Source organism: Heterocephalus glaber, unplaced genomic scaffold, assembly GCF_053883595.1.
Source record: "Heterocephalus glaber isolate CG9 unplaced genomic scaffold, H.glaber_assembly_v1.0 deba00000613, whole genome shotgun sequence".
Classification (NCBI taxonomy): Eukaryota; Metazoa; Chordata; class Mammalia; order Rodentia; family Bathyergidae; genus Heterocephalus; species Heterocephalus glaber.
In genome coordinates, this window is record NW_028258152.1 from 1,297,384 (window position 1) to 1,315,539 (window position 18,156).

Below are 18,156 nucleotides of genomic sequence, written 5' to 3' on the forward strand. Positions count from 1 at the left end.
TATGATAATTATTGTAGATGACAGTGAATCTTTTTAGTATTGTTCATTCACACGGCAAATTAATTATGTTTACTCATTAATGCTAATTTAAAATCATGACAATATCACAAAGGTCACAAGTGACCTGTCAAAGGCATCTGGATTTTTATTTTATTTTATTTTTTTTGGTACCAGGTATCGAACTCTGGTCATCTGGATTTTTAGAACTCTCAGAATCAACACAGAAGGCTTCCAGCCCCTAACAACCTCCCAGCTTTGCCAGGATAACAATCCCTCCCTGAATATAACCGAACACTTGCAACAGGGAAGCATTCCACCACCCCTAGAGGAACAGGGTGCTTAGAATCTGAAGGGATGCAGTAGGCTGCCAGCCACCACTCTGAATAGGCCATGAGGCTCAGGCATAAAATAACACCCTTTAGTCAAAATTGTTGAGCACTAGCAGTGTTTGGTCTTCTTGTACTGGAAAGCAATGAACATTGAGATTCTTGGCTGTCTCCTTTCCCCACCTGGGTTTCTGAAGAGTAAAGAGACCTTCCCTCCCTATAAAAGCAGCAGAATTTGGTGCAGGACAACAAAGATGATCAGAATGGAGAACTGCTCTTCTGCTGGAGATTAGGAGAACTGGTTTCTGCAGGAACATCTGTGAAACACACCTGGGATCTTACTTCTGACACAGCCCCAGTGTCTGTGGGACGGGGGAATTAACATCCAGCACACCGACCAAGGGCCAAGAGACAGCCCACCAAGGCAGTATACAGACTCGATGCAAACCCCACTGAAACTCCAGAGCTAGAAAAAAGAACCCTAAAATTCATATGGAATGAGAAAAGATGCAGAATAGGACTCGGATGTAGCTCAGTCATAGTGGCCACTACCATGTGTGAGGCCCCGGGTTCCATCCTAGCATGGGGAGGGGGGAGGGGCCCCCAGAATAGCCAAAGTAATCCTGAGCAAAAGAGCAAAGCAGGAGACATCACAATTCAAGTTATGAAATCACAATTTCAAGTTATGCTATGATGCTACAATAACAAAAACAACACAGTGTTGGCACAAAAAGAGACACGTAGATGAAACAGAACAGAAGGCACAGAACCCCATGGCCTTAGCCATTTTTTATAAAAGGGCCAAAAACATGATGGGAAAAAGAGAGCCTACTTCACAAATGGTACTGGGCAAACTGGACATCCACTTGCAGAAGGTTGAAAGTAGGCCCTAGCTCTCACCCTGTACTGTACTACTAAAATCAAATCAAACTGGTCAAAGACCTCAACATAGAAACAGAACCTCTGAAACTGCTTGAGGATAACGGGCGAAACGCTTGAAGCCATATATCTTAGTCACTTTGCTCGTCTCTGAGACACAACACCAGACACCCCCAACTTAAAGGAGGACAGGTTTATTCTGGCTCACAATCTGTAGAAGTTTCAGTCCATAGTCTGCTGGCTCCAAGGCAGGGCGGACAGAGGGGGCAGAAAGCAAAGAGCAAAGGGTGGAGCCAGGGAAGCAGATGAACCCTTCCTGGCCAGGCTCCCAGGGGCCACCTCATCGGACCAGGCCCAATTCCTAACAGTAATAATCTAAGTCCCCACACCCCAATCACCTTCCAAAAGCCCCACCTCTGAGCGCCTGAGGCTTTGGGGGAACATCCACATACAAACCCTAACACTATAGCACAGGCAAAGCCTTCCCAAACAGAACTCCAATAGCACAGGAAATAATACCAAGAACCAACAAATGGGATCACATCAAATTAAAAACTTTCTGCGTAGCAAAGGAAACAGTCAACAGAGTGAGGAGACAACCTGTGGAATGGAAGAAGATCTTTGCCAGGTAGCTACTCTTCGGATAGAGAACTTATATCTAGAGTATATAAAGAGCTCAAAAAAATTAGCCCCCAAAACACCAAAGAAAAATACGGGCAAATGAATTGAACAGACATTTCTCAAAAGAAGATGTACAAATGGCCAATGAGTATACCAAAAAATGCTCCGTATCTTTAGCCACTGGGGAAAGAATGCCTGTCATCAAGACCACAAAAAGCAATGAATGCCGGCAAGGATCTAGGGGAGAGGGTGAGCCTGCATTATTGGTGGGACTATGAACTAGTACAACCACTGTGACAACCAGTACAGGGGCTCTTCCAAAAACTAAAAAATAGAAATACATTTGACCATCTTTACCTCTTCTGGGTATATTCCCTAAAGAATTAAAGCTATTAACCGCGCCTGTCTAGCAAGTGCAAGGTCCTGAGTTCGATTCCCGGTACCAAAAAAAAAAGAATTAAAGATATTATTCTATAGTGATACATGCATACTCATGTGTATAGCTGCATAGTTCACAACAGCTTAGCTCTGAAAATGGCTTGGATGCCTGTCAACAGATGAATGGATGAAGAAAATGTGTGTATATACACAACAGAATATTATTCAGCCACAAAGAACGGGATCATGTCAACTGCAGGAAAATGGATGGAACTTGAGACCATCATGCTAAGTAAGCAGAGTCAGACCCAGAAAGTTCAATATCACATGTGTCCTCTTAAATGGGAAACCTACAATTTAAAAAATGAATAAAATAGAGGAGAGATGACAGGAAACTAGAAGGCAGACTGTTGCAGAGGGGGAAGACAGGAAGAGCCCTTTTAGATGACAGAAGTAGCCAGCATTAGACTGATACTGGCATTAACCAGCTATGAGAGCTCAGATGGGGAACGCTGAGGGTCCCCGTGGGTGGGAAACACACAGAAGTCCTGCTCACAAAGGTGCCCTGTGCTGTGTCAGTCACCTGCTCGAGTGACCAGTGGCTGGAAAACTACATTCTACTGCCCCTCGTCTTTGCTATGTTTTTCTACACAGCACTGGTCACTTTCTGCTAGGTTGGCTGCCTGCCCTTCAGCACGATGGGGTAGGAAGCGGGCCCTTTAGGAGGTGACAGTCAAGAGGGAGGCGCCTCCATGAGGGGATGAGTGTCTTCTAAGAATGGACAGAGCACAGGACCTCTGTCTCTAGGTCTCCATCTCTCTCTTCCAAGTGAAGATACAACAAGAAAACAGCCATGTGCTCCCTGCCACGGTCCCAGCACTCAGAACTGTGTTACCTGGTACTCAGTAGTCACCTATCTTTTGAATGAACTGAACTAATGAAGTGTTACACAAAAATGGACTTAGGCAGAAAAGAGTGGCGTTTGCCAAATTCTGTGACAGAGAGCACAGTGTGCATGTTGTCGTTTCTCCCTGGCCTCCCCACATGACAGTCCATGCTTAGCAACAGGAGCCCTCATCCAGAAGGTAAATATTAGTGACACATTTTAACACGTTCTCAAATGCACCAAGAGAAATGAAAAACTACTGAGGACACATATGCATGGTAATAAAAAGTCTAAGAATTGGCACATAAGTCCCTTATTAATAGGGCTTTGCCAACTAAACACAGCATGTTGTGGGAAAACCAATGTAGCAATCATGTAACAAAACCCCTGCACAGAAAAATCCTGCCTGAGCATTTCTCCCTTCACATCACTGCTTCTCAATTTAGTGGAAATTACCACCAAATGGAAAAGAATTTGATAGGAGGAGACGAAATGAGAAAAAAATGCCTGAGTTTTCAATTCTAAGATTTAAACCATATTTCCCACCCCACATTATACCAGTCAGATCAGAAAAGTATACGAACTGTTGATTACAGCAGCTCAAGGAGGAACAGGAGGACAGGATGGAAAAGAACTGGAAGGGGAGGGAGGTGGCCCCAGTGCCTGGCTGGTCTAGGGAACACGGCTGCTCAAAACAGGGGCCCAGAGGGCCCTGAAAAGTGAGACGTGGACCTGTGATTTGAGGCACCCTAAAGGAACTCCAGATTAGCATACATTTTTATGCTCTAGTTTTATGGCACTCTTGGGTTTCTCTTTGTTTGGCCCTGGAGGTGAGTTTATTTACTAATGTGTATACAGTTTTAATTGCTCTTGGGCCAGTGCAATGAGGCAGATAGGCAATAACTACATCAGCTTTACAAACAAGGAAAAATTTCCCAGTACATCTGAAGAAAGGAAATCGTGAAGCTCTAGGATTATCTATAACTATGTTACCTGTTACTTGCCAGATTTGGTGACACCTACAGCTCAAGGCACAGGGAGAGGAAAAATGACAAGAGAAGCAGGCATTTAGTTCTGTTACACTTCTATTATCATCCAGCTGTAAGTGGATGTGCACTGTTACTGAGGCTTACCTTGAAGAAAGGAAAGGATGATCTTCAGTGACATGAAAACGGGCGACCCACTTCCAGTTAAATCAAGGCTCACTCCCAGATGGGCTGTTTTGTAAATTAGTAGGCTAGATGTGCTCTTTCCTGTTGGTGTGCGTGTGTGCGTGTGTGCGTGTGTGTGTGGTGGAGGTCCTCTAGTAGACGACCACCCACTTTAACTTCTGTCCCAAGGGAGGGATGTGTCCAAGGCCCTCAAGGTTCTCCTTATTTCCAACTCCTTTCTTTCCTTCCTTCCTTCCTTCCTTTCTTTCTGGTACCAGGGATAGAACTTGGGTCCTTGCACTTGTGCAGCAGGCAGCGAAACCACTGAGCTAAATCCCAGGGCCTGGTTCTCCTTATTTCCAGTGTGCAATGTGTGACAGCTTCCCAGTGTGCTGGCTTCTCCCATATGGGGGTGGTGGTGCCTGCTGAGCTGAGCTCCCCACTTCTCTTTGTGTTACGTGTGTCCATTCCCCCAACTCTCCTCTGTGTAGCTAGATAACTTTGCCATTGCCTTCCCTGTAGAAGTCCTCACCTTTTGCTTAAGCTCTTACGCTTTGCTTTGGTGTTCTGAGCTCCTGAAGGTGGTGACTGCGTGATGGAGTGCTAAGTGGTCCAGCTAATTGACATTCACCTTCAGGCACCCGAGGACAATCAAGATGAGTGGGTTCTCCACTCCCTACATCCATCACCTCGCCAGGCCTCCCACTTGCTTTCCTTGGGGACCCATGAAGTGGCTGCGTAGTCTGAGACCACAAGAAAGGCAAAGGGCAGCCAGGGAGCCACATGGTGGGAACCAAGCCTGGGGTTGGGAGAGGCTGGCAAGAAGGGAGAAGAGGAACTTATTTCACATCAGAACTCCCAAGCACAGGAGCCTATGGGACAGGATCCTCTTTTATGGCCCTGGTGTACAGAAAGCACACTGTTTAATTATGTTGTTGATTAGAGTGTTTCTTTCATTACCTAAGTTTTCAAGAAAAAATAAATAAGAAGCATTTAATTGGGGCCAGGGATTTAGCTTGGTGACACTGTACCTGCCTCACAAGCACAAGGTCCTGAGTTCCATCCCCGGTACCAAAAAACAAAAAAGCACTTAGTAGAAAAACGAAGGGTGTTGAGACAGAAGAAGATGGTAGGGAAGAGGATGAAAGATTAGCATGCAAAAAGCAACACACATGGTCCCTTCAATAATGCTATTTGAATTTTTGGTGTCTCTCTCTGTCATCTAGAGCTCTAAATTCTAGGAAGAAATCTGATCCATTAAATCCAGACAACCTGCACAAGAGAAATATTCAGAGAAGCCTAATAATCAACCCCATTATCCAGCAAACCGTAGTCTGACACTGAAACCCTTGTGTAAGTAATAAAGGGACACAAATGTCATCAGGGAATACAATTTTTAAAAGTCATTACAACTGTCTGCAAAGTATCATTTTGCTACAATGTAGAAGTAATTCACTCACTTTTTTTTAAAAGAAAAAGACTAATGCTAGGTGTAGGGGTGTAGCTCAGTGGCAAAACACTTGCTTAGTATGTACAAGACCCTGGGTTCCACGCCTAGCACCAGGAGGAGAAAAAGTATGATAGTAAATATTTTGGCAGCAATGTTTTCAAACTTTGAAAGTGCTTCTATATACATCTCTGTAATACATACAAATATTTGGTTAAAGCATTAATTTTGCCAGGGAGATAATGAAAAGAGGCAAAAGGTATCTTTAAAATTACACTCAGTTAAGTTTTTAAAAATTGCTACATATTTAGGATTTTTTTCTACTTAGTTGAGATAGATGAACTAAAGTCATAAATTTGGAGAAAGTGATTGCTATCCAAATGCAGGCCCGTATTCCTTTCCAAGAATGTGTGCTTCTTGCTGCACTGCACGGGCCACAAAGCCCCCTGATCTTCTGTTATCCCATAAATTTTAAGAGTTAAGTCACTTCAGAATTGCACTATTAACTACGGTGAAAATGTGTGTGGATTTTTAGTGTCCTTTTTAACAACGTGTAGGCTAAAGATGCTACGTTCCTACAGCTAGCGCGGTCCATCCCAGAATTTTTCTACATTCAGCAGAGTTTTAACCTTTGCAGTGGAAATCACTTATGTCTTTCGAGGAGGAGACTAGAAAGAAAGAGTTGGAGGTTTAGGGAGGGCTGGCTGCCAGCTGGAGTCTGGGCAGCAGAAAGCAGCTTTCTCACACGCAGCACACATGTAACTTCTCATTGTAAGCTCACTCAGAGGGATCTGCATTATTTAACATTTCAGTGGGCTGGGAGCCCTGCTGGTATAGCATTTGTCCCCCGAATAATGCGAGGCCCAGAAAATAACTCACACTGGGTGAAAAGAATCCTCCTACTACTTAAGAAATCAGCCTAAGGATCTGAGCAAACAAATGGCTCTCCTTACCTATTGTAAGTGTTTTAAAAACCAATTTATTCATGAGGAATAAAACTGCTGTAATGTGAGCTAAGCCAAAGAAGTGAACTGATAATTTTTTAAATGCTTCATTCTGAGTTTCTATTTGTTCTTGAAAGCTACAGCATTGAAACTGTCTTTTTCTTCAGACAAAAATATTTTATCTTTTGGCTCTGGAACCCATTTATCAACATTCAGTTTTCAGTTTAAAATAAAGAGCCGTCCTACTTGCTTTCCTATTGCCCTACAATAAAGACTGACAGGGTGGGGCACTCTTGTACAAAAAAGCTGCAATCCAAAAATTACCCATGGTTTGAAGAAGCAAACCTAGGAGCAGACCCAAGGATTCATTCTCCCACCGGTGTATAATGCTACCATTGAGCTCCACCCAGATTTGACTGTACTTAAAAGGGGGGGGGCGGGGGTCAGAAAGAAAGAAATCATCTGCTGCATATCTGTTTCCCGGTCCTCAATGTCACTGAGGATTCAGAGGGGCAAGTCATGCATTATGAATGAATGCGTTTCCCATGGTTACTGGGAGCCGTGGAGCTAAACCCCAGGATGCTCCTAATAGAGGACGTGGTGGGGGAGGGTCACACCCCACATTCCCCTCCACCCCGGGGCAGCGAGGGAGGAATCCTGCAGATTCAATATTTAAACTCAACAGAAAGATGGGGGGGGGGGTTGTCCTATTTAAAACAAGTCAAGTCGCCATTAAAATAATGACTAAATAATCAGTTCATAACAGAACTTCATAGGAAAATCTTGCATCACTTTCTCCCCATTCTTGTTCCTTTGATGCCTTTGTTTAAGCAAAGAGTGGTCCTTCCTCTTTTTTATGGTTACAGAGCATGCAGCATCACCATGAAAGAGGGGGTGCAGAGCACAGAAAGCAGGAGAAACCAGCATCCGCCAGGCGCAACGCTCAGCAACCAGCCGCTGAGCACCTACCCATTTCTGCAGGCAAACAGACTAACCAGACAGTCAAAGGCTCAAATCCTCCCGAGTCTGTCGCTGCAGCTCCGCGGCACAATGCACGGCCCCGCTCACGCCGCAAGTTTGGAAGCAGCATGCAAAGAGCCCGGGTCGCAGCCCTACCCGGCAGCGCGGCCCTCGTCAGTATCCCCGCATGGCTGCTGCTGCGCGGAGCAAGGCGCGGCGCGGAGCGGCTCGGAGCGGCGGGCGGAGCGGGCAGGAGGGGGCAGGCCCGGCGTCGGCAGGCAGGCTGCGTCCCTAGCGAGCGCGAGAGCCCCTTCGCGGCGCCGGCCGATCGGTCCCTGCCGCGCACCACATCCTTCTGGAGGCCGCCGCAGAGCCCGCAGCGAGCCGGCAAGGCATTCTGGGATCGGGATGCGGCGGCGGGCCTGAGTCAGCACCGCGCCTCCGAGCTCAGCCCGTGCGGGGCGCCCCGCACCGGCCAGCGGCCGGCCCCGGCACTGGCCTGCGGCGACAGGCTCCCGCCGACAGGCGTGCAGCGCCCACACTGGCTTCCACTAGCTGAGAAATATGATCTGCTTCCGCAGATGCTTGGGGAGCTGCAAACACGCAGAGACAGACCGGCTCCACCAGCTGCCCCACCCACTACCCCCCACCATGAATGAAAGTCCACAAAGCAAAATAATGCAAAGGACATTTCTCTGCTTTCTGTGTTCTACCCACTCAGAGAAAAATCATGTGGCACATTCATCTGATTCAGAACATACCGGACCCTGTTCTTTTTCTGATGATGAAGTTTTCAGTTAAAGGTTGAGAAACCTGACAAATTGTGCACACAAACACACACACACACACACACACACCCTGATTTCCTACCATGTCATTACACATATTTTCAAAAAGTATTAATAGCATTAAAATCAACAAGTAGCTATAAAAGTGATTAGGTTCTCATATTACAAACTGCTTTAGAATAAACAATCAACATGTCAGAATGGAATTCATGATCACTCATTACCTTTTCTATAGCAATGGAGGCAGAAAATCGAATTGCATCCTATTCTTTGGCTAGTTATTAGTTTAAAGGTAATCGCTAATCATTTTTATTTAAATAACGATATTTAATGATATCAAATAATGCATATTTGATCTATCCATTTGATTGGATTAGTATTTATCACATTCTGTCCACGAAGTCAAGCATTGCAATGAGCACCTGAAGGGGCCTTGGTTCAGGAATCAGGGATGGTCACCTTCGAGGCTGCAAGGGGAAGAGGGAGGTAGAGAATGTGCGAATCGCCGGGGCCTGGCACTGCAGACGCGTCCATTTTGGCAGGTCATTTTTGGAGGAACACAGTTCTCAAAAGCCCAGGATACAACCCCACTTTATAGTGTGTGGGATTATTTTTAATGACAGCTTCATTGGGATATAACTCACATGCTTTACAATTCCTCCATTTAACGTGTACAATTCAGTGACTTTTAGCTCACAGATGCAGACAACTATTATCACGGTCAACTTCTGAACATTTTTATCATCTCAAAAGCAAAATGAAAACAAAGTCCTGCCCTCTATAGCTGCTACTTCCTACCTTCCCGTCTCTGGAGCAATCTAACCAATCACTAATCTACTTTCAGTCTAAACAGACTTCTACTTGTATGGGAGGCTGACCCTACAAATAGATCGTTCTGTTCTAGACTGTCACATGAAGGAAATCATATAATATGGTCTTACATGTCTGGCTCTTTTCACTTAACGTGTTTTCAAACTTCATGTCAGGGCATGTGTCAGTATTTCGTTCTTTTTTATGACTAAATAATATTCTAATATTGTATGGATGTACATTTGGTGTGGCCATATATTATACAGACATAGGACATTTTATTATCCATTCTTATCAGTTAATGGATATATGAGTTGTTTCCTCTGGGGCTGTTATGAATAATGCTTCTGTAAACATTTGTGTGCAAGGTTTTGTGTGGACATAGGCTCTGCTTCAGAAGTTCACAAAATAATCAGGAGTAACTCCTGAAAGGACCAGCAAGCTGCCCCGCCCAGGTCCTCTTCCTAGGTCGGACCACCTCAAAGGTATCCGGCCTGCAATGGCAGGGGTCCGGTTCTGCTGTCCTCCTGCAAAGCCAAGCTCTAGGCTGCAGCACAGCCTTTTTTTTGATCTCCTTCCTTTTCCTCCATTTAATCCAAATTCTTGGAGTGTACAGTGGACTGGGTCTCCGTCCTCACAAAGTGGCGCAGCAGTGGGGGAGATCCTTGGTCTGGTGGGCTTATCGTCAGGGAGGCCTCCCTGATTCAGTCGTTCATTCCACAGGGAACACTTCCTGGACGTCAAGTGCGTTGCAAGCCGAGTGGCCACGGAAGATACCGTGAAGAGTGTTGGATTCTGAGCCCGTTAGGAGGGTCACAGTCTCGTGTGGAAGGTGGGCTAGTAAGCAGGCAATGTAACAGGGGCAGCAAGTGACTGACAGCAAGAGGAAGTGGGTGCCGTGGGCACCCACGGGAGGACCAGGCAGGGGTGTTTCAGGCACAGCACACAGCACAAGCAGAGGCTTGGGGTAAAAGCTGGTATGACTGCAGCCCGGGGTGGAGGAAGAACAGCGGCGGGTCATGTTTGTTTCCAGTCTTTTACCTGAATTGGGAATACCTCTTCTGTGGAAATGGCATCACACGGGAAAGCTGACTGCCGATACTCTCATTACTATGGCTTAACTACTGCATGGATAAAATGGGTTTGTGGGCTCAGCTGGGCCCTAACAAATATATGTAAGATTGCTTGTTACAGGGACATGCAGGGCTGGAGGTGCAGCTCAGTGACAGAGCACTTGCCTAGCATGTGTGACTCTCTGTATTACAAAAAAGTGGCAGCACATGTCTTGGCAGTGAACACAACCGTTTATAATAAGCACAGGCTTGGGCTGCCACAGGATGTGTTAGCAGGTCACAGCATCTCCCCCTGGGCACCCCCAGGCAACAGGCAGGTAGGCAGGTGGACAGTGGTAGTGGCTGCTGGTGTGCTTCTTTCTGAATCACAATTTGCCTGTATCGATGCCTTCAGCGGCCATCTGTGGGGTTTCACAAGCAGAGAAGAGGGCTGGGGATGTAGTTCAGTGGCAGAGCATGTGAAACAAGGCTGCTGCTGCTGCACTTTACTGACTCCATGGAGCTGGCTTCCCCTCCTGATTCTGACCAGTTGACTGGACATGAGAGTTCACGGACATCAGCCAGTCTGGCTGATGCACACTTGGGAGGTAATACAGACATTGTGTGTGCATAAGAACAAAACATTTGCAGCTATGGCTTGGCAGGATCGTGGGAGGTAGTGACCCAAAATGTATCGACCCTGTATTATGTGCCACGCTCCACCCAAAGCACTTTATGTGGAGTCTACTTATCCTTGATCAAGGAAATTTCTCTAGGAAGTAAGCTACTTGGGATGCTACACAAGGCCGCTTTGGACCTGGCCTCATTTTTCTCCACCTCTCTCCTCCCTAGTCATACTACAGCTCCAAAGATATTTGTTAGCAGTGACCCTCAGGCAGGGAATGGTACCCCACTCCCACCAGGTGGTGGGGTATGTATTTGTGAAAGGACATTTTTGCTTGTCATAGTCAGTGTATTAGGTAGATGGGGGTACCCCTGACATTCAGCGCTGGTCACATGGATAGGAAACATTCCCAATGCCTGGGACAGTCCCACACAAGGATCCCTCTCCCCGTATCGCCAGTAGCCCCACTTTGGGAAACACTCATCTCCAGACTTGTTCTTCCCAGAACACTCTCACCTTCTCCTGCTTCCCTTCCCTGCTTAACTCCTTTGACTCCTTCCTGGCTCAGCAAAGTCACTACTCGTGGTAGGAAGGATTCTCTGATTCCTCTTCTAGCCCACAGACCCCACCACTGCCAGTCCGGAGGAGAAAAGTGATTCCTGAGTCCTCCACCGCATGCTTTGCTAAAAACTGTTGGAGGTTCCTTCTTTCACCTCTAACTCCTCAGCCCCTAGTGAAATGCTAGACACAGCATAGGTGCCCAGTAAAGAGATACAGGATGACAAAAATCTTCCTACAAAGAGATGAGTGACATAATATGACAGAAAGGTAAAAGTTCATTTCTGAATTGCAAAATAGTGGACCACATACCATTTAGAGAGCAGCAATTTTTCATATCTGATTGGTGGTTTGTAATTTAAAAAGTGTCTTCATAATAGATTTTCTCCTTTATCCTCAAAGCAAACCCAGAAAGGCAGAGAAGGGATTTTTATTATCTTAGTGAGAAATGAGGTTTGAAAAGGCTACACGACCAGCTCAGGATGAAGTAGCCATTACGTAGTGAACCTGAATGAACTCAAGTCCGTTCCTGTGGCCAGCACAGGTCCTCCTTCAGTGTGTCACAACACCCCTCCAGGATGGGCAAGAATGGAGAGAGTAATCAGACAGCCGCCGAGTGGGACAAAGCCAGCTAATTAGAGTGGCGATATGTTTCAGTGAGAGATAAATATAATCAACTAGAAGGAGACCACCTGAAACCAGAGCCTTAGAAATTCCACTTAATGGAATCAGTACTTCATTTTTCTTGCCCTTGCTTTCAAAAAGCTTTATGAAAATTATCACCCAACAGTTTTAAGAAAGAGGATGGAAATGAACAATTGTTTCCAGCAATGAGGAGATGTACAACGGATTTTACAGGTCAGCAGTCCAGGTGCAGCCCGTTTCAAAACTAGGCTTCTTTCCACTGGTCCAGACTCTTGTGATCAGCTTTGTTGGGGGATTTGGGGTGAACCCCAGCAGACTCTCTCTTCTCTACTGGCAATGGCCCTGATAAGGGCTCCCTCCTTGGAGGCTTGGATCATTCTTTAGTAACTACAAGGAGGTCCCAGACCAATCGGGACTATGAGAAAATGATGTCAAGTGAAACAGTGTCCTTAAGCAGAGAGTAGATCCAAATTGGCCTCGACCTACTGGGATTATGTAGAGAGGAGTGGATTAATCAGAGAAGCAATGGAGCCATCTCCCACCTCAGGACTCACACTAGAACTAGCCTGCTGTTAGGATCACCGTTCAGTGGTGCACACTTCACAAATGAGTGTGTGCCAGTCAGTAAGTACCAGCAAATGACAGGCCTGAACCTCTCAAAATCACCCTGGGGACAGAGCTCCTGGCCTCCACCTCACAGTCATGCTGACTGGGTCTCACCCAGGCATCAGGACAGCCCTTTCTGGCCAGGCAGTGTTCAGAGAGGGGACCCAGATCAAGCACCTTTAACGTTCTGCTGAGTATCTTAGTCTCCCTCAAGATTACCTGTGTTTCTGCAGGGTGCTGCCCCACACTGAAGAAGTACATAGGTGGAGTCTGCCCAGCACAGAGCAAAACAAAATCATTGCTTTTCTAGCTCCCAGCCTGGCCTTTTGTTCGTGACCTCCGAGTTCACTGTCCTTTCTTGCCACCATTCTTATGTTGACTTATATTGAGCAGACAATAAAAATCCGAGTCCAGTAATCCTGTCCCCAAACCCTGGCTGTTGGTCTGCTCTGATTTATTCTCATGGAACTCAGGATACTCTCTTTCATGGACTCTTAGAGCCATCCCACTAATAATCCTTCTCTAGCATTATGCTTGAGAACAAGCTCCTCAGTCTGTAACTTGCTGGTTTCATTTTCTTCATTTTTGTAAATATAAAGTACACTTCCTGTCTCAGTATTTAAGAATCTCTCCTTCCCTAACAACTCTATGACTTTAATAATCGCTCCCTTCCATGGCAACACCTACTGTGGATAAAAGGTTAACTGAAGACCTGGTCTCATGCAGGGCCCTGAGGGTGACCTGGTTTTTCCACAGCACAGTTCCCTTGAACAACAACGTTCAGACAAATGGAGAGTGGTACACCTGCCTCAACTATGGCGTGCGCTAGCGGAACTGAGTTGGCCACAGAACTGGGAAGGGATATGGGACTGGTTGGGGAAAGCGGTGTAAATTCCGTAGGCCAAGGTGACCCCAGCCATCTTGACTCTTGTTCTGGCACCTTCCAGAGAGGCTGAAGGGGCACCTCAAACGCCTGACAGCATGTCCACCCTTCCTTATTCTTTGTCTTGCTCTGACTACAACAAAAGCAAAAAGCAAAAGCAAGCAAACAAAATACTGTTTTATTTTGTCATTGTTTGGCTTAGGTAATTCAAAGCGACTCTGTGTCTCATTGCTTCTAATCAGTGGGTTTGAGCATAGGGTTGGGTTAGTGCCCCACCCCCACCCCGCATCCCCTCTTTGGGGCTGGGAATGGAACGGGGCGCCTCGCATACCCTACAGCCGGGTTGCGCCGCCAGCCGGAGCTGGGATCTGGAATTAGGCTCTGCCCAGCAACAGTCCCCCGCCCACAGGCCTGGAGGCACAGAGCTGGTCGGTGGCGGGTGGGTGCGCGGCTGCTAATGCCTGGCTAGGCTCCTGGCTTCCGCTTCCTCATATTCCTTTCTTTCCGTCCGGTATAATGGATTCCTCCGAAACCAACGTGGAGGCTGGCGAGAACCTTACAGACCTTCCTCTCTATTAACCAGCCCAAACTCTGGACTCTTTACTTTAGGAGAACGACCATAGCCTTGGGCAGCTCCCGCCTCCGCCTCCCAGGCCAGGCGGAGCCCGGAGCGCATTCACCTCCGCTTTCCATGGCAACAGGCACCGCCCCAGGGTGCAGCCGCAGGCCTGGGCTGCAGAAAGGCCGGCTGGGGGCTCCGGCCGCGAGATCGCTGCTCCTGCTCCGCGGGGTTGGAAGATTCTTCTTTCTAGGTTTCTTTTTTTAACCTTTTTCCCCCATCGGGAAAAAGCTGACTCTTGGGGCTGTGACGGGGAGCGGGGGTGGAGCCGGGGCCAGGGCGACCTGGGGGCCACCCCCTCCAGGTATCACCGTAAGAGCCCCTTTCTCCAAGCTACAGTGAAAGTTGGCCCAGGCTGCGATCCAGCCAAGGCCCCGAGGCACTCAGATCCCCTGGAGGCACACGGTCCCCAACTGGGGATGCTACTGAACGCTGTATACCCTCGCTCTCCCCTGTACAAACATACGTAACTAGGATAAGGTTTGATTTATAATTTAGGCACAGAAAGAGACCAAAAATATAGCAGGGCGTGGTGGCGCACGCCAAAGGCTTAGGCAAGAGAAGTGCAAGTTTCAGAACAGCCTAGGAAATTTAGCGAGACCCTGCCTCAGGATTAAAGGGGGGAGGGGTAAAATTTAAAAAGAGATATCAAAAACAACTGAAAATAACGGAGAAAAATAACAATAGATCATAATAGAAGTTATAAGATGTGATCTCTGAAAATAATCTTATTTTCACCTTTTCACTTAAAGGAAGAACTTTACAGCTTCTCTTTGGTGTATCAGAACTGTCAACATCACTATTCTTGCATTTTGAGGCCTGCTAGATAAAATAAGTGTTACTTGAACACCACTGAGAAACCCTGACAATGGATCTGCCAGCCAAAAGGTTACATAGTAACTAACAGCAGGCAGGTAGGTATACACTGTGGATACACTGGACAAAGGGATGTACAATGGGGCAGACAGCATCAGATTTCATTATGGTACTCAAGATGGCATGCAATTTAAAATGAATTGTTTATTTCTGGAATTTTCCATTTAACATTTAGGACTAAATTTGAAGATAACTGAAACTGAGGAAAGGGAAACCACAGATAAGCGGGTACTACTGTACACATCTTCAGGTTGCTCCTTGCCTCTGTTAGCTGTTGATAGAATGCTACCTTGGAAGGCTGTTGGGATGCTTAAATGGCACTTATAGGTCCAAGACTATAATCAGAAGCAGTGTGGTGCAGTGGTCAAGGAGAGGGTGGACCTTACAGCCAGGGATGGGGTTTGGGTCCCAGCTCTGCCACTTAAAAATTGCAAGACTCTGGGTAAGAAATTTAACCTCTCTGTTATAGTCTGGATCTGAAATGTCACCCACAGGCCCGTGGCTGTGCCACTATGGGTGGTGGTGGAACCCTTAGAAGGTGGGGCCTGGGAGGAAGGGAGGTCACTGGGGGTTAGCCCTGGGAGGGGACACTGGGACCCAGTCCTCCTCCCTGTCTGCTTTCCTGGAACATAAAGTGAAGAGCTTTGCTCTACTATCCACTCCCTGCCATGATCTCCTGCCTTGACACAAACAATGGAGCCAACCAACCATGGACTGAAACCTCTTAAACCATAAGCCAAAGAAAATTTTTCTTGCTTTTAATTTGTTTGCTTCAGAATTTTGTCACAGTGATAGAAATCCAGCAAACACATTATATGCTAAAATTTCATTGATGTAATGGGGATAATAAGGGTACTAACTACATAGGGTTTTTGTAAAAATTAAATGGTTTAGTGTTTGTAAAGGACGTGATACAGCACACAATACATAGTGAGCATTATTATTAAAGACACTTCAGTTTATGAGTCCTTTAGGGAAGACTAATGATTTACTTTTTATACCTGGTGCTGGGGTCATCTTAGGACTCAATCAACATTGGTTTTCTGCATGTATGAATAGACAATACACTATTTCTCACTGGCTTTTCTTAGTCCAAATAAAATAAATCAATAAAGGAGAGTGGGTAAAGTCATGCAAAGTCAGAAGAGATTACGTCTGCTCTCTGTTGCACTGACCACAGCCTCCTGGGCCTTTCTCACTCCCTTGGCCTTGGTGGCTTCCAGCCCACATGGACAGAGTTGAGAGGCCAGAGTGCTAACCAGTCCTCACACTGACTGCCCATGCCAGGCCAGGCCAGGAAGGGACAGGTCCTTGTTGGCAACCCCCTGCCCCTCCTGGTGAGGAAGACACTTGGTGATTTGTGCGTGTCAGCGGACAGGGAAAATGAGTCGTCGCCCAGTGTATGTTCCTTAGGCCCAGCAGCCTTTGTGGGATGCTGAGAACACAGTTCCTTTCGATGGGTCTCTGGAGTCAGTTTTGCCCTGTGATGTAAGCTGCTGGCCCTGGACTGGAAAGCTGGAGGCCTCGCATCCATGCACTGCTCTGAATGAACACACCCTACAGCAGACTGGCACCCAGCTCCCTCTGCAGGTGGCAGTGTGTCTGGGCTGGATGCCAGGAAGCCACAGTGCTGGGAGAGGCAGGAAGAGGCCACAGCCCAGGCAATGCATGCAGCAGTCAGACTGGCAGCCGGGAGACCTGGTGTGGGTGAGCTTTTCATTCATCTTCTATTCTGTGCTCACAAATAGTCAACACCCTTGAGGAACTTAAATACGCTCATGAGAGAAACAAACAGAAAAGCTCAGCTAAACAATAAAACGAAATCAATTAAATGTAAAATAAATCAGATCCAAAGTGTGTATCTGTAGACTTCGCTCAGAGCCACGGAGGATGCGCGTTGCTCCAGTGAACCCAGATGGCTTTCTGTGGTGGATAAGAGGTCCCGCTCAGGAACAGCCAAGTGTGGGTGTGAACCCCAACTCCCACACTGACCAGCTGTTTGTTTTTGGCCAAATTATGACACCACCTCTCTGATCCTCCTTTTCTTCATTTCTAAAATGATGATAAAAGAGCTATATTGTATAGTTCACTGTGAAGATTAAACAAGATAATCCCTGAAAGATGGTCAGTACTGCGTCTGGTACATAGTTAGGCTCAAAAAATGTCAACTGCTACTGCCATTTAATTGTTCAAGCCTATGGATCAGCTTGCGTTTTCAGTAAAGGGTAGACAGTTAACACCTGAGACTTGTGCTTCCATATAGTTTCTGTTGCTGCTATACAGTTCTGTAATGCAAAAGCAGCTGTAGGCAGTAGATGAGCAAGGGACTGTAGTTGTGTTCCAAGACAGTATTCATCAACACTGAAATGTGAGTTTCATATAATTTTCACATGTTATGTGTTATTTTTCTTTTGATTCTCTGCAAATCATCTAAAAATATGAAAACCATTCTTAGCTCATGGGCTGTACAAAAACAGACACGGGCTGGCTGTGGCCTGTGGGGGTTCACTCACCCCTGCTTCAGCCTAATACAATGGCCAGCTCCTTTCCTGGATTTTGCTTAAGAAAAATCCAGTTGGTTGACCCACAACACCCTGTGTGGATATTAAGACACAAGCCAGACTAACAAGGTTATAAACCAACCCCAGGACAGCAAGAACCTCATAAAAGAATACCTTTGCTTTACTTGTACACAAGCCAAGATAAGTGAGCAATACCTCCCCTCTTACTTGTACCCAAGATAAGAAATGGAAAAGATAATCGGTTCCTTAGAGGCACAATGTTCACTCTGTGGTTTGAAGATAGAGGCAATCTGCTCCGCACAGGTGCGAGAATTTGCTGTGCCCATACTTCTCAGTGCTGTGAGAAACATTTTACATCAGAGGGTCACAAGTTCCCTAATTTTATAGAGGACGGGAGAAGACAGAATGTATGGTGAATCAAGAAAGCTGGGGACCCTGAGGGAGGGCAAGGGGCCCTCCCAGAAAAAGGCCAAGACCAACCCATGTGAAATCAGATCACAAATGTTTTAGTTATAAAACAACCAGGCATCCAAAGCAATGTCATGCAGTTCCTCATTCCCTTCTTTATTTTCCTTCTCCC

General features: G+C 46.4%; 1 protein-coding gene across 10 annotated transcripts in view; it reads right to left on the reverse strand.

The window, feature by feature from the left end:
* Trim2 (tripartite motif containing 2) overlaps positions 1–18,156 on the reverse strand; it is a 169,707-nt gene that overhangs the window by 65,220 nt on the left and 86,331 nt on the right. Inside the window, exon 1 of one of the 10 annotated variants that reach the window (XM_087205761.1) lies at positions 7,602–8,114. The exons of 6 other annotated variants lie outside the window; for them this stretch is intronic. The gene's annotated coding sequence lies outside the window, so the exon portion shown is untranslated. Of the gene's footprint in view, positions 1–7,601; positions 8,115–18,156 lie in introns of those variants that run through there. 3 more of the 10 variants (XM_087205764.1, XM_087205765.1, XM_087205762.1) reach the window with 3 other exon arrangements.